This window comes from Protopterus annectens, chromosome 2.part2, assembly GCF_019279795.1.
Source record: "Protopterus annectens isolate FY-2018-M chromosome 2.part2, PAN1.0, whole genome shotgun sequence".
Lineage (NCBI taxonomy): Eukaryota > Metazoa > Chordata > Ceratodontiformes > Protopteridae > Protopterus > Protopterus annectens.
In genome coordinates, this window is record NC_056730.1 from 847,044,635 (window position 1) to 847,057,065 (window position 12,431).

The window sequence follows — 12,431 nt, forward strand, 5'->3', positions numbered from 1 at the left end:
TCCATTCATTTGTACAGATGCTTGTATACTGCACTGGCATACTGTTTAGCATAATTATCTGCATCATCTGAGGGGAGGGTGAGTGAAGCTGCTGATACCCTCCCTTAGGAGGTTGTAGTCAGCTTTTGAGAAGGTTTTTAGCCTGCCTATGGCTGGGGAGTGGTTGGGTGGTATACAAACTTCGAATGAGACAGACCGATGATCTGATCTCACCAGGGAAGAACATACTATATATAGTATAAACAGTGGCTTAAAATTTAGACCTTTAAAATAACTGACAGGATTGTCATTGCAATATTGTTGTTGGACAGCTTCAGGACATTCAGGTATTTTCAAGAGTGTCATTATTTTGATAACAGCCATAGCAAGGGTGGGGCTAGAGTAAAGTTACAAGTGTAAGCAGTGAGGATATGCTCAGTGCTTCAGTATAAGTGTTGAATTTCTCTTGATCTGTCCCAACAATAATGTTGCATATAGTGGAAAAAAGATTTAAGCAGCTGTAATCACTGATTGTGAACTCTTTGACATAAATGGATGTATAATCACTATGCTTTATAAACTGTGCCTAGGAAATCCCTGTTACAGTTTGACAGATCCTGTGAAACTAACAAGGAGCTCCTTGATATGGAAGTTGAGGAACTTTTTTTTTCTGGTCAACACTGATCTGGGGATGAACAAATGGAGGATTGCCCATGGTGCTTAAAAGCCATGTTATATTTCCGTTTTTAATAATTTGTTCCCAGTTTTTAGCATTTAGAAATGTGAAATAAATGTATTTTGAATTGTCTGCAAAAGTACTAGCACAAACAAGAATGAATTATATTGTTTTAACAGAATTCACAACTGAGTCTTCCAAACTAGCATTTCATTTATATTATGCATAGCAACAGCTAATTTAAATTAGAGGCTAGGCACTTGGTGGTGTAAACATTGGATCTAGGTGATTAGTTCACCCTGCCTAATGTTTATGTGATATCCAAATCCCATGTAAACATGGAAAAAAGGTGAATGATAACGACATTAGTCATAAAATATCTTTTGGCTAATTCTGAAAATGTTACTCCTATTGTTATCTGTTTTCCATTAAAAGTATTACAAATACAATTATTCCAAGGGCTGGACCTCAGTCTTCATGTGATTTTGATCTTAAAGTCTGCTCCCTAAGGCTGCTTTTGAGAACTTTTGCATTACTGCAGTAACACTGTGCTGGGATGTGCGATCAGTCCCTCAACACTTTGATCGTTTCCTGTTCTCTCCATTGTTTTCTTCACTGACAGGGCTGTATGATGATCCTAAAACTGTTATACCAGGTTTTCATACAGTGTATTTACTTTTCTAAACAACATTTGCAGTAGTTAACTTCTTCCTCTCTTCACATGTGTATACAAAGGCAGCTGATCAAACACACTGATAATTAAGAGCTACAGTTTACATCAACCGATTCTGGATCATACTCAACCTGCTGGGAAAAGATGAATCGATTTTTTTCCACTCAACCTGCTGGGAAAAGATGAATCGATTTTTTCCAGAACAAAGTTGGTTTGTTGGGGCTGATGAGGATGATATACAAGGCTAAGTAAATAGCAAAGTTCTTTGTTATTGAATGTCATGCTCTGTCATTGGGTATGACTGCATGAGCCTGTTTGTTAGGTTATTTCAGAACTGATTGCTTTTTGCCTTTGGGTGAGTGTCTGCAAATCTAAAGATGGATTGAATGGCCTTTCTGCACACCCAGGCTAAGTGTCGCAAGGACGGTCTCTAAAACTGTCACAAGGGTCATTAGTGAGAAGTAAAGATACTCACTTAAAGGCAGAGTTTACATTTTATTTATTTATTTATTTATTTGCAGTTGTTTAACCAGGATAGTCCATTGGGCCTAAAGAACCCATTTTCAATGGAGTCCTGGGGAGAAAAGCTCCACATACAGATTATGCAAAGATTATATTCCACATACAGATTATACAAAGGTTATGTTACACACATAGCATGTATATATTACTAGATCGGGACTTTGTCTTCCAAAAATCTAATTTAAATGATCAGCACTTGCCAAAGTGAAGGGGTTGATAGGTGTTTGCCTACTTGTGAATATAAACATTAGCCTTTTCTTTATTGAGCAAATAATGAAGCAGGTACCCCATTTTTACCAAAAGATTCTTTGTGTCTCTAGAGTGGTCTTTTTAACTTTAGGAAGTGCCAGTAAAATTCTAGCAGTCTTATTTGTAAATTGTAAAATCAAGTCAAACAGTTGTATGTTACACACACAGAATTGTTCTGATTTTTTTTTTAAATATTAAAACATTTTTTGATAGTTCAACATTCTGAAACCATATAATTTAACCTCTTAACTGCTACCATTTTCCAGATGACTGTTTCCAAACTCCTGACCATTTCAGGCTCTTTAGGAGCATAGAAATAATGTTAGGCAAGCAACCTCAGAGGCAAAACATTGCTTAGCTGTATATACCTTTAAATAGGCAAACATAAAAGTTATTGCCACTATTGTTAAGCACTTAATACTGCTTACCTCAAAAATTGAGCAGGGCCTTACATGAGAAGCCTGGTGTAAATTTGTGTCTACCAATTTAGCCATCAAGACTACCCTTAAATATAACTAAAGTAGTACTTGCTTTGGCCTTTATTTGCAATGTATTCCATAGGCTGACAATATGTTGTAATAGGAGCCTATTCCTCCAAATACTGTATGTTTTTATATAAATATATTCATATCTGAAAGGGGGTCAGCATTTTTCCATGATATGTACAGAGGACATTACTGACATAATTGTTTCCAATGCCTATTTAAAATGAACTCCTACACTCAAAGACAAAAAGCAGGTATGTCTTGTATTAAAAATGTCATTTTTATGCTACACCAAGCAAAATAAATACAAATATGCTACTTTTCTATAGAAATCAATGTCCTTTACTTTTTTAAAACTCAAAGTCACAACAGCATTATTTATTTACTAATGTTTTGTTATACTTTTTTATTCTGAAGAGAACTGAAGCTACTCTTACCTTTTCAAGTGACAGTTTCTAAATGTTGCAGTCTGTCAATTTCCAAAAGCCATTGCGGTCTAAATTTAGCCCGGACCTCAAATAATAATGTATTTCTACTGCTTCAGGATAGTTTTATGAAATGTTTATGACAGGATCACAGTATAATCATCCTTATGCTGTTAACATAATAGCCATCATGAAAATCAGACACAAAATCTCAGATTTGTACATGCCTGTCCTCTTATCCCCATGGACATAATATCCTTGTAGATACAACTTATCTCATATATACTATGAGAAAAAAAAAAAAAAAATTTATGACTATGTATTATTTTAGACTATGTTATGATATTATAAATTGCGTATTGCAATTATTTGTTTTGTTTTGATATGTGTATTTTCTATGTAATTTTTCTGTATTCCCCTTACTTGTTATAACCTTTTTTTTCTCTCCCGGCCTCCACTGAAAATGGACATATATCCAGCTGGACTAGCCCGGTCAACAAATGTAAAATAAAATAAATAAATAAATAAATTGTCAGAAACACTTAAACATGCATTTTGCTATAACAGAGAAATAATAGAAAATTTAAATTATTTTCTCAGAAAAAGAGTGCTATTTCTAGTTCCCATTCCATAGGAATATAAGATTCAGATGTATGCTAAGTTTTTCAGGCTCAAAAATATGAAATATACACACCTGTTGTAAACAGTTTTAAAAACATACCCCAACATTCAGCAAGCTCTGCATGGTGTGCAGGAATAGTGCAGGAGCTGCTGCATGCAATATGGCCGAGGAGCGATCCAGGAATGAGCTCCCGGGACATGCACAAGCACTCCAATATTATTCCTGCACGGACACAGTTTTTGTATGCTAATTACCCCATTTGCAGGTGAAAACCATGCAAATCAGGTGACTTACCGATCCAGGAAGCATGCAGGCATCTGTGCAGGAATAGTGTAACCTGCAGAAATTTATTTGGTTACTAACCGAATACATTTCTGCAAATTACAAAATGGAGGCATGACAGCTCCAAAGAAAGCATGTATTCAATGTAGTAGGCATGGCAATGGCAAATATATGGCCATTGGCATGGTAAATAGTTGCAAAATTATAAAAAATAACTTTTTTTTTTTGGCTGATTTCGGCCGTTTAAGCATAGGGCAGCGGTGCACAAACAGGATAGGCCTGAAAAAAAAAAAAGCTGGAAATAAGCTTTTAAACCAAAATCAGCATTTTGTCATACTAGTCAATGGCATACAGAAGACAACAATACCATTGAATAGTGATTGCTACGTGGGAAGGCTGAGTGTCAGTCTTGTAACAATGCATTAGCAATCAGTTTTATGCAAATGAGGGGATTGATATTGAATCACAGATTTCCCCTCAATGTTAGCTAGCATCCAAACGTGTAAATGCAGTAACACCATGGTGCAAGCCTAAGAGGTAGCTGACTTCATAAGGGGGAGTGTCATGCATGCTATAAGCTTATTGGAGTTCTGTTGTACGTGCTTGCTCTTAGCTAAGCACAGCTAAGGAAGGGGGTGTGTCTGAGGCTGCCTAGCAGTGTTTACATTACCTAATCGGGTGTGTGCGCTGCACACCGGGTTTTAAACAAAAAAAAAAACAGGAAATAGCAGCTCTGTTCACATCTGAGCACTGGGTATGCACAGCGTGCCTCGGGGCTTAAATGGGAAGGCAATGAAAAGGGAAAACAGCAGTCAGAAGGCAATCAAGGAGAGCTAGCATAGCTGTCAGGTGAAATGTATCAGAATCAGCCACTTACACAGGCAACAGCCCAGCCCAGCACACTACTATAAACTATGCAAACACTTTTCACTCTGTTTTTTCCCGCAAACTCTAAACCACCAATGTACACAGACGGGGAAATTTTACCAGACAAAACTAACAAAATGTGGAAGAGGCAGAGGGTGGTGAGGATGAGAATGCTGACGACCAACCCACAGTGAGGAGAAGGAGAATAGTGTACAGATGCATGGTAACCTACCAGGGACTTCATGAGTTAGAGATAGTGAAGCGCTATAGGGTGGACAGTGACATCCTACAGCAAATTATTGAGCTGTGATGGCCACGCCTCACACACAGAACCAACAGAGGGGAACCCATCCCAGTGGATACCAAGGTATGTGTAGGCTTAAGAAGGGTCTATATTATATCTTCAAATGCTTACAAAGGCAAACGATGATTAATCAACCCCATGTAATTGAAAGCTCACAATGCTAAAACCTCAGAACAGTGATTTTTTTTTCCAAGGGAAAAAAAATCACTGTTCCAAAAAAAAAAAAAAAAACTTTAAAACGTTACATAAAGTGGGGGGCTTCACTGCCCACACCCCCTGACATGGGAGTCTGTGCCCCCCACACACCCCTACTTAAATATACCAACTCCAAGTTCGCACTACAGTGCCAAAAATGGCAAAGTAACAGAAGCGCCAAGCAATTTCTTTCCCTGGGAAAGAATTCGCCTAGAAGCCACTTCGCCATTTTGCCTTTTTGTTCTTTTACATTTGATCAAGACGCATTCGACAAAATGCATCTGCGATCACGTAATAGGAACCCCTTAAGAATATTAGCCACAGGTACCTTCCAAAAGCCAACTGGGGATGTCATGAGGATCTCACAGGCATCAGCATCCAGAGTACTCCACCAGTTCCTGAATGCCATGTCAGCACATGCCAGTGAGCACATATATTTCTCCAACACCCGTGAGGCATTAACCAGCACATACACATCAAAGCACCACCTGGCAAGCAGGGTATGGTCTTTATAAACTGCAAGGGCTTCCCCTCCATCAACTGCCAGGTCATGCATGATGCCCATGGCATTATAATGAATATGTGTGCTGGCAGCCCTGGAAGCTATCATGACTCTCACATCTGGCATATGACACAACTGTACCAGAGATTTGACAGTGGGGACATCCCATGTGGCCACCTAGTGGGGGATGCTGGTTACGCACTGGAGCCATGGCTGATGACACCCATCAGAAATGCACACACACCTGAACAAGGACTCCATAATTAGGCACATGCACAAATGAGAATCATAATAGAGTGTGTGTTTGGGTGCCTGGACATATCTGGTGGAGCCTTGCAGTACTCTCTAGCTACATGTACCGACATTTTCATTGTATGTGCCATGCTAAACAATATGATCCTGTGGAAACAGATGCAGCAGGAACAGCACAGGGCAGGGCCACACAGCCCCCCACCATTGCCAAGGCCAGCACAGACACAGAGTGACTCAGAGGAGGAACAACCTGAGCCTGCCCATGTAGGCAGAAGGATGCATGCCCAATATGCCCAGGCTTTGGCAAAGAGGTAACGCATAGCACATACATTGACATGGTAGGAACCCAGGGAGTGACACCTGTCTCTGACTCGCACATACAGTAAAAGGGATGCCAGACATGACACTACCTGTGCTTTACCATGTATAGGGAGTATACTATGTGCATCCAACATAGTCAGCCCTCTAGCACCATCCTCATTACTAGTACAGCCACAAGTAACTCACTCTGCCTGTCAATTGCTGAATGGAGTAGTATGTTCTGCTAGTCATAGCTATGGTATGGATGTGACCATGCAAAGGAATTGGGTGGCTGAATGGGATGGCAGTGAATAGTGGACACCTATATGAGCAGCATGGAATCCATAACAAATACTGGTGTCAACAAAGTAGTACTAGACAAGGTGACAAATCCCACTGCAGTACATGTGGTGGCCCAAATGTGTGTCCATAGGACACACACATGCATGTCAGTGAGGTTCACATACCCAACAACAGCCTCAGCCAGCAGGACATGTGTAGATGACAATAAAGAAAGACTGTGTTAAACCATTCAATTAATGGCAATGGATAACAGCCCCCCTCCAGACCTATACAGACAGACTACAACAGGTCAGGCAGTTGTATGTTAGCTCTGCAGGGTATGAAGTCTGAAACTGAAATGTTGGTCAATAAAACCTAAGATCTGTACTCTACTGATATGATAGGTCAGAATACAAAACAAAATGGAAGCCAACAGAGTACCCAAAATGCCAGTACAATCATAGCAATCCTATGTAGAAATGCAGTAACATGTATGAGTCGGGTTATTAACAGTGGAGCACAGATTACCTGAGCTGGCCCAATATACAGGATAGATTGTTGCATGTGTACAATATGCAGGGCTCTGTGTGTTAGGTTGTTGCGTGTTGTATATTGTGTGGAAGTGGTCAATATGTAGGCATGGAGGGTTGTGTCCTGGTGGCCTATGGCCACTACTGTTGATGACAGGGCCATGTTCTGACAACTGCAGTGCCAACCACAATACATCCCAGCAAGACCCAATCAGCAGTCATCCATACTCATTGTTCAGATGTCAATATCTGTTACCATCTGAAATATGGACATGAAGTGAATATGAGCCCAAGCATACACACAATGCACAGGTGGAAGTACCCTAGACAGGGTACATAAAATGTAACTGTCAACTGCACACACCTTTGGAATTGTACATACAGGCTAGCAGCACATTAATTGTCTGTGTAGTATGGAATACTGCTGTAGTCTGGCCAATCACTGGCAGACCACAAAAGGCACAGTTATGAAGTAATGAGAGACTGCCTATGTCCCTGCACAAGGCAGAATAAGGGGAATGTCCCAGGTATATCAGTGCGTCAGCTGCAAGAAGACTCCATATCACACATGCACTCAGCTCACCCCACCATCATCCACAGGTTTATCACAGGTCATATCCCTGCTGTTGGGAATGTGTACAGCATGACCCCCACTTCTGTATGGGAATACTCACAGAATGCAGCATGCTGAAGAGGTGTCCTATGCAGGTGTGTCCCACTCCCTAACTGTAAGCAGCACCCTGCTAGCATCCAGACCAATGGATTAATATGGACAGAAACTATTGCCATTAACACCTCCCACACTTACCCTGTCACCCCAGGGGAATCCAGTGGCTCGCAGCATCGGACTGTAGGAGTGACAGAAGGCACTGGCCTGCTACAGATGGCCTGCATCACTACCAAATCCCCTACAGTCCTCTGTTAAAGGCCTGTGCCTCACCTGTACTGCCAATGTATGTTATCTCATGGGGTCCCAAATAACAACATAACACAGTCCACAGAACACAAATGCAAGGCTATGTCGACAAATCCCAATAGCATGCCCACCATGTCCTACTGCATGAACTGTGGACCAACCCCTAAATAATGCTGAGATGAAGGGACAACTATAGGGATACTTCCAATATATCACTCACATAATTTTAGGAAGAGGATAGAATAACAGAGTGGGGAGATGTAGAAGCATGGACGGCATGGAGTGTGTGAAGTCTGCAACTCTGATGTGTGCCCATACTACCCCTGCCTGCAAAACTAGTAATGGGTGGCTACAAACCTGCTTGTCAACTACAATATTAAGGGAAACTCACCAGATATATGAGTCCTGCCTCTGGGTAACATGGGTGAATCTGTACAGCTGAGAGGTATGCCACAACAGGATATGGCCATTCTGTTATAGATGTACAAACAGGGAATCCTCAGCCACCACAATACCAAGGTGCTGGACTATTTACACATATCCATCAGCAAGTGTCTGCAGCTACCCCTCCAGAATGCCATGTATGTGCAAGAATATGTAGGCTACAGACCACAATACTGGATACAGCTTCATTCATCTTGTATTTCTCTGGAAATAACTGAGCAAATAAGTATATCCATTGGTAGTTGATGACATAATACATCACAGTGTAAAACAGTACATGTCTGAATATCTCTCCTAACACCAACCATGTAACACAAGCAGCACAGACAGCAATAGTTACAGTATCCCACTATCTGTTGCCCATTGTGATTCCATATTCTCAACATATCTACAGATATCCTGCAGAAACAGGTTGCTAGCTGTAGGTGTAGAACACAAAATCCTGCACTGGAGGATTCACACACTCAACACAGAAGGTTATACTGGGTATGCTCCTACACTTAGAGAAATGTAGCCCATGTGTGACAACAAAATACAGAAGGTCATACTGGGCATGTTCCAACACGTAGAGAAATGAAGCCCATGTCTGGCAACAGCAGTGGACTATACATATTGGTCAGTCGCAGATGTCTGTGCACAAACACCACATTGCATACCATTCATGTTTTGCACACACATTGGATAGGAATACTCACACATATTGAATGCCAACACACTATAATAGGTCAAACATACACACACAGAGATGTGGGAAAGAGAGAGACAGACAGTGACAAAAAGATTGCCATCATGAGTCCTGTCCGACCCACCACACATCCAATTAGCTAATATCACATGATGTGCCGATGTCAATCACTGTACACATTTGCTTTTGGTATCCCACAGCCCTATAGTGTCTGTGGTGCTTATGATAACTGTAACATGATAGCACAAATCAGTATTCATCTAGCATTTGTATACCTAGTCCTGTCGAATGTAAAGTTGTGTGTGACTGTGTTGTGTGTGTGTTCCCAGAGGAATGGTTTATGGTCCATTCACATACACTGCACTTCCCATAGACCATGGTATCACTCATGCTGATGTCAGTCACCTTGAAATAACCCTTTGACCAATTATCAGCCCTTTAGTCTCTGTGGTGTGTGTTATAACTGTATAATGCTGTAGTGTACCCTACTAGTTAGAGAGGAGTTCTAATCCCTGACATGGCAACTGTGAAACTCTGTGTGTGTATAGATTAATGATTATGAGGTCATTCACAGTCATTACACCTCCCCTTGCCCTAATTTAGCAAGCCTGTTGATGTCATTCACTTTGCAATACCCCTTTGGATAAAGGCTAGCCCTATAATGTATGTGGTGCATGTGATAACTGCATAATATAACATATTAGTTAGGTAGGAGTTATAATCCCAGACATGGCAACTATGAAACTCTGTGTGTGTAGAGGTTAATGATTTTGAGGCCATTCACAGTCACTACACCTCCCATTGTCCTATTTTAGCAAGCCTGCTGATGTCATTCACCTTGAAATACCATTTTGGACAATGGCTAGTCCTATAAACTCCATGGCACATGCAATAACTTCGTAATGCTATAGTGTAACATACTAGTCAGGTCAGAGTTTTAATCCCAGACATGGCAACTGTGAAACTCTCTGTATGTAGAAGTTAATGATTTTGAGGCCCTTCACAGTCATGACACCTCCCATTGTCCTACTTTAGCAAGCCTGCTTATGCCATTCACCTTGAAATAGCCCTTTGGAGAAGGACTTGCCTTATAAGCTCTGTGGAGCATGCAATAACTGTGTAATGCTGTAGTGTAACATATGAGTCAGGTAGGAGTTCTAATCCCAAAGATGGCAACTGTGAAACTCTGAGTGTGTAGAGATTAATGATTTTGAGGCCATTCACAGTCACTACACCTCCCATTGCCCCATTTTAGCAAGCCTGATGATGTCATTCACCTTGAAATACCCCTTTTGACAAAGGTTAGCCCTATAAGCTCCCTGGTGCATGCCATAAATGTGGATCGTTGCAGTAGCAGTAACTACACAGCTATGGATTTGAATCTTATCTGTGGCCAGTGTTTGTATGTGTGCACCTTAAAGATTTTGGCCCCATTTACAGCCAGTACACATCTCAGAGTCTGATTTTAGCAGTCCTGCAGATATCGTCCACCTTACAAGTACCTGTTACCAAGCCTAAACCATGTCAGGTCAGAGGTGCAGGTGGTAAATGTGTAACATAATTGTCTGTAAAGATTGTTAGATAGAGGTTTGAACCTCACCCCTGGCAAATGTAAATGTGTGATTAGGGTAAAATTATTTTTGGGATCTCTCAGCCACTACATCACCCAATGCAGTATTTACAAGGGATGGTGATGTTCCTCACCTTAGAAGTACCTTGGGGCAACATCCATCCAATATGCTGTGTGGCACATGTGATAAATGTGGTATACTGTAGTAGCAATACATAGTTAGGTAGGAGTTTGAATCTTGATACTGGCTAGTCTGTGTGTGTGTGTCTGTCATCAGTGTTCTGTGTGGAGGTTGCTGTGATTGTGTAATGAAAGGAAACATTGTGGGGTAGGTTTTGCTAATTAATATATTGAGGATCTACTATATGTCACAATGTCCACCTTACAAGGACAACAGATGTCAAACAGCAGAGAGGCTGGTATAGACAATCCATAGCCCTACATGTGACATTATGGACTGGTGAACAATATAGGCAACCCTTGTATTACTCAGAGAAAACTCTCCACCCATGTCTCATACACAAACACACTTAGCTAGGCAACTACCACTATATTGGTAGTTCCCTGCATATTGCCCACAGATAGCAACCACAGTGTGATTGCAGTGGACTACACATCTGTTGACCACAGCACTGCCACTGACATCAGAAAGTACCGTGATGTGCAACATCTCCTGACTGAGTGTGTGTTCTCCGGCAAGTAAAAGGACATGGCACCCTGTTCCATCCCTACAATAAGCAAATAAATGCTTACAGTGTTCCTTTTGCTATGTTCCCCACTGGATGCCTGCAACAACTGTAGAGTCTGCAAATGTAACCCACAAAGGGAATACCATGCCTTATATACATGCCCTGTATGGACAGATGCCACTAACTCCACTGAATACCTGTATCATGCTGTCAATGTAGGTGCAAGCACAACCTCAGTTCCATAGCCAGGTCTCCCCAAATGAGGTCAGGAATGCTACATCAGAAGATAACAATCTGTACACACAACATGCCCCAGAGACCTCAAATACATATCCACATGTCAAAGAAAATGCATGTGGGACATGTGCACAACCGCGACACTGTTCATGTTATGGAATATAGCTCTCATACATGGGAAGCAGTGCACATCACTGGCCACCAACAATAGTAACCCAGATGAGTGGATGGTGAATACAATACCCACCTGTGTGGACCACTCCAGGGACTACATCCCTGAGCCACATTGGAGACCATTGTCATGTGGCCTGATGCCAAGATATTCCCTTTGCCTAGCCTCGTACAGCACCTACTACACACCTGAGAAACAATGAACCTATGGATCTCAGTACTGGCAAATGTGTGTGTCGGAGTTTGTGTGTGTGTGTGTGTGTGTGTGTGTGTGTGTGTGTGTGTGTGTGTGTGTGTGCATATTAATAATTTTGAAACCATTCACAATCACTACACCTCTCATTGGCCTACTTTAGCATGCCTGCTGATGTTATTCACCTTGACATAACCCTTTGACCATGTATCAGCCATAAAAGCTCTGTGGTGCTTGTGATAACTGCATAATACTGTAGTGTAGCAAAGTAGTTAGGCAGGGATTCTAATCGTGATCCTGCCAACTGTGATGATGTGTGTGTTTCTCTGACTGTGCGTGTGTCTCCATTGACACCCTAGCCCTTGCTGTGCATCACCTTAA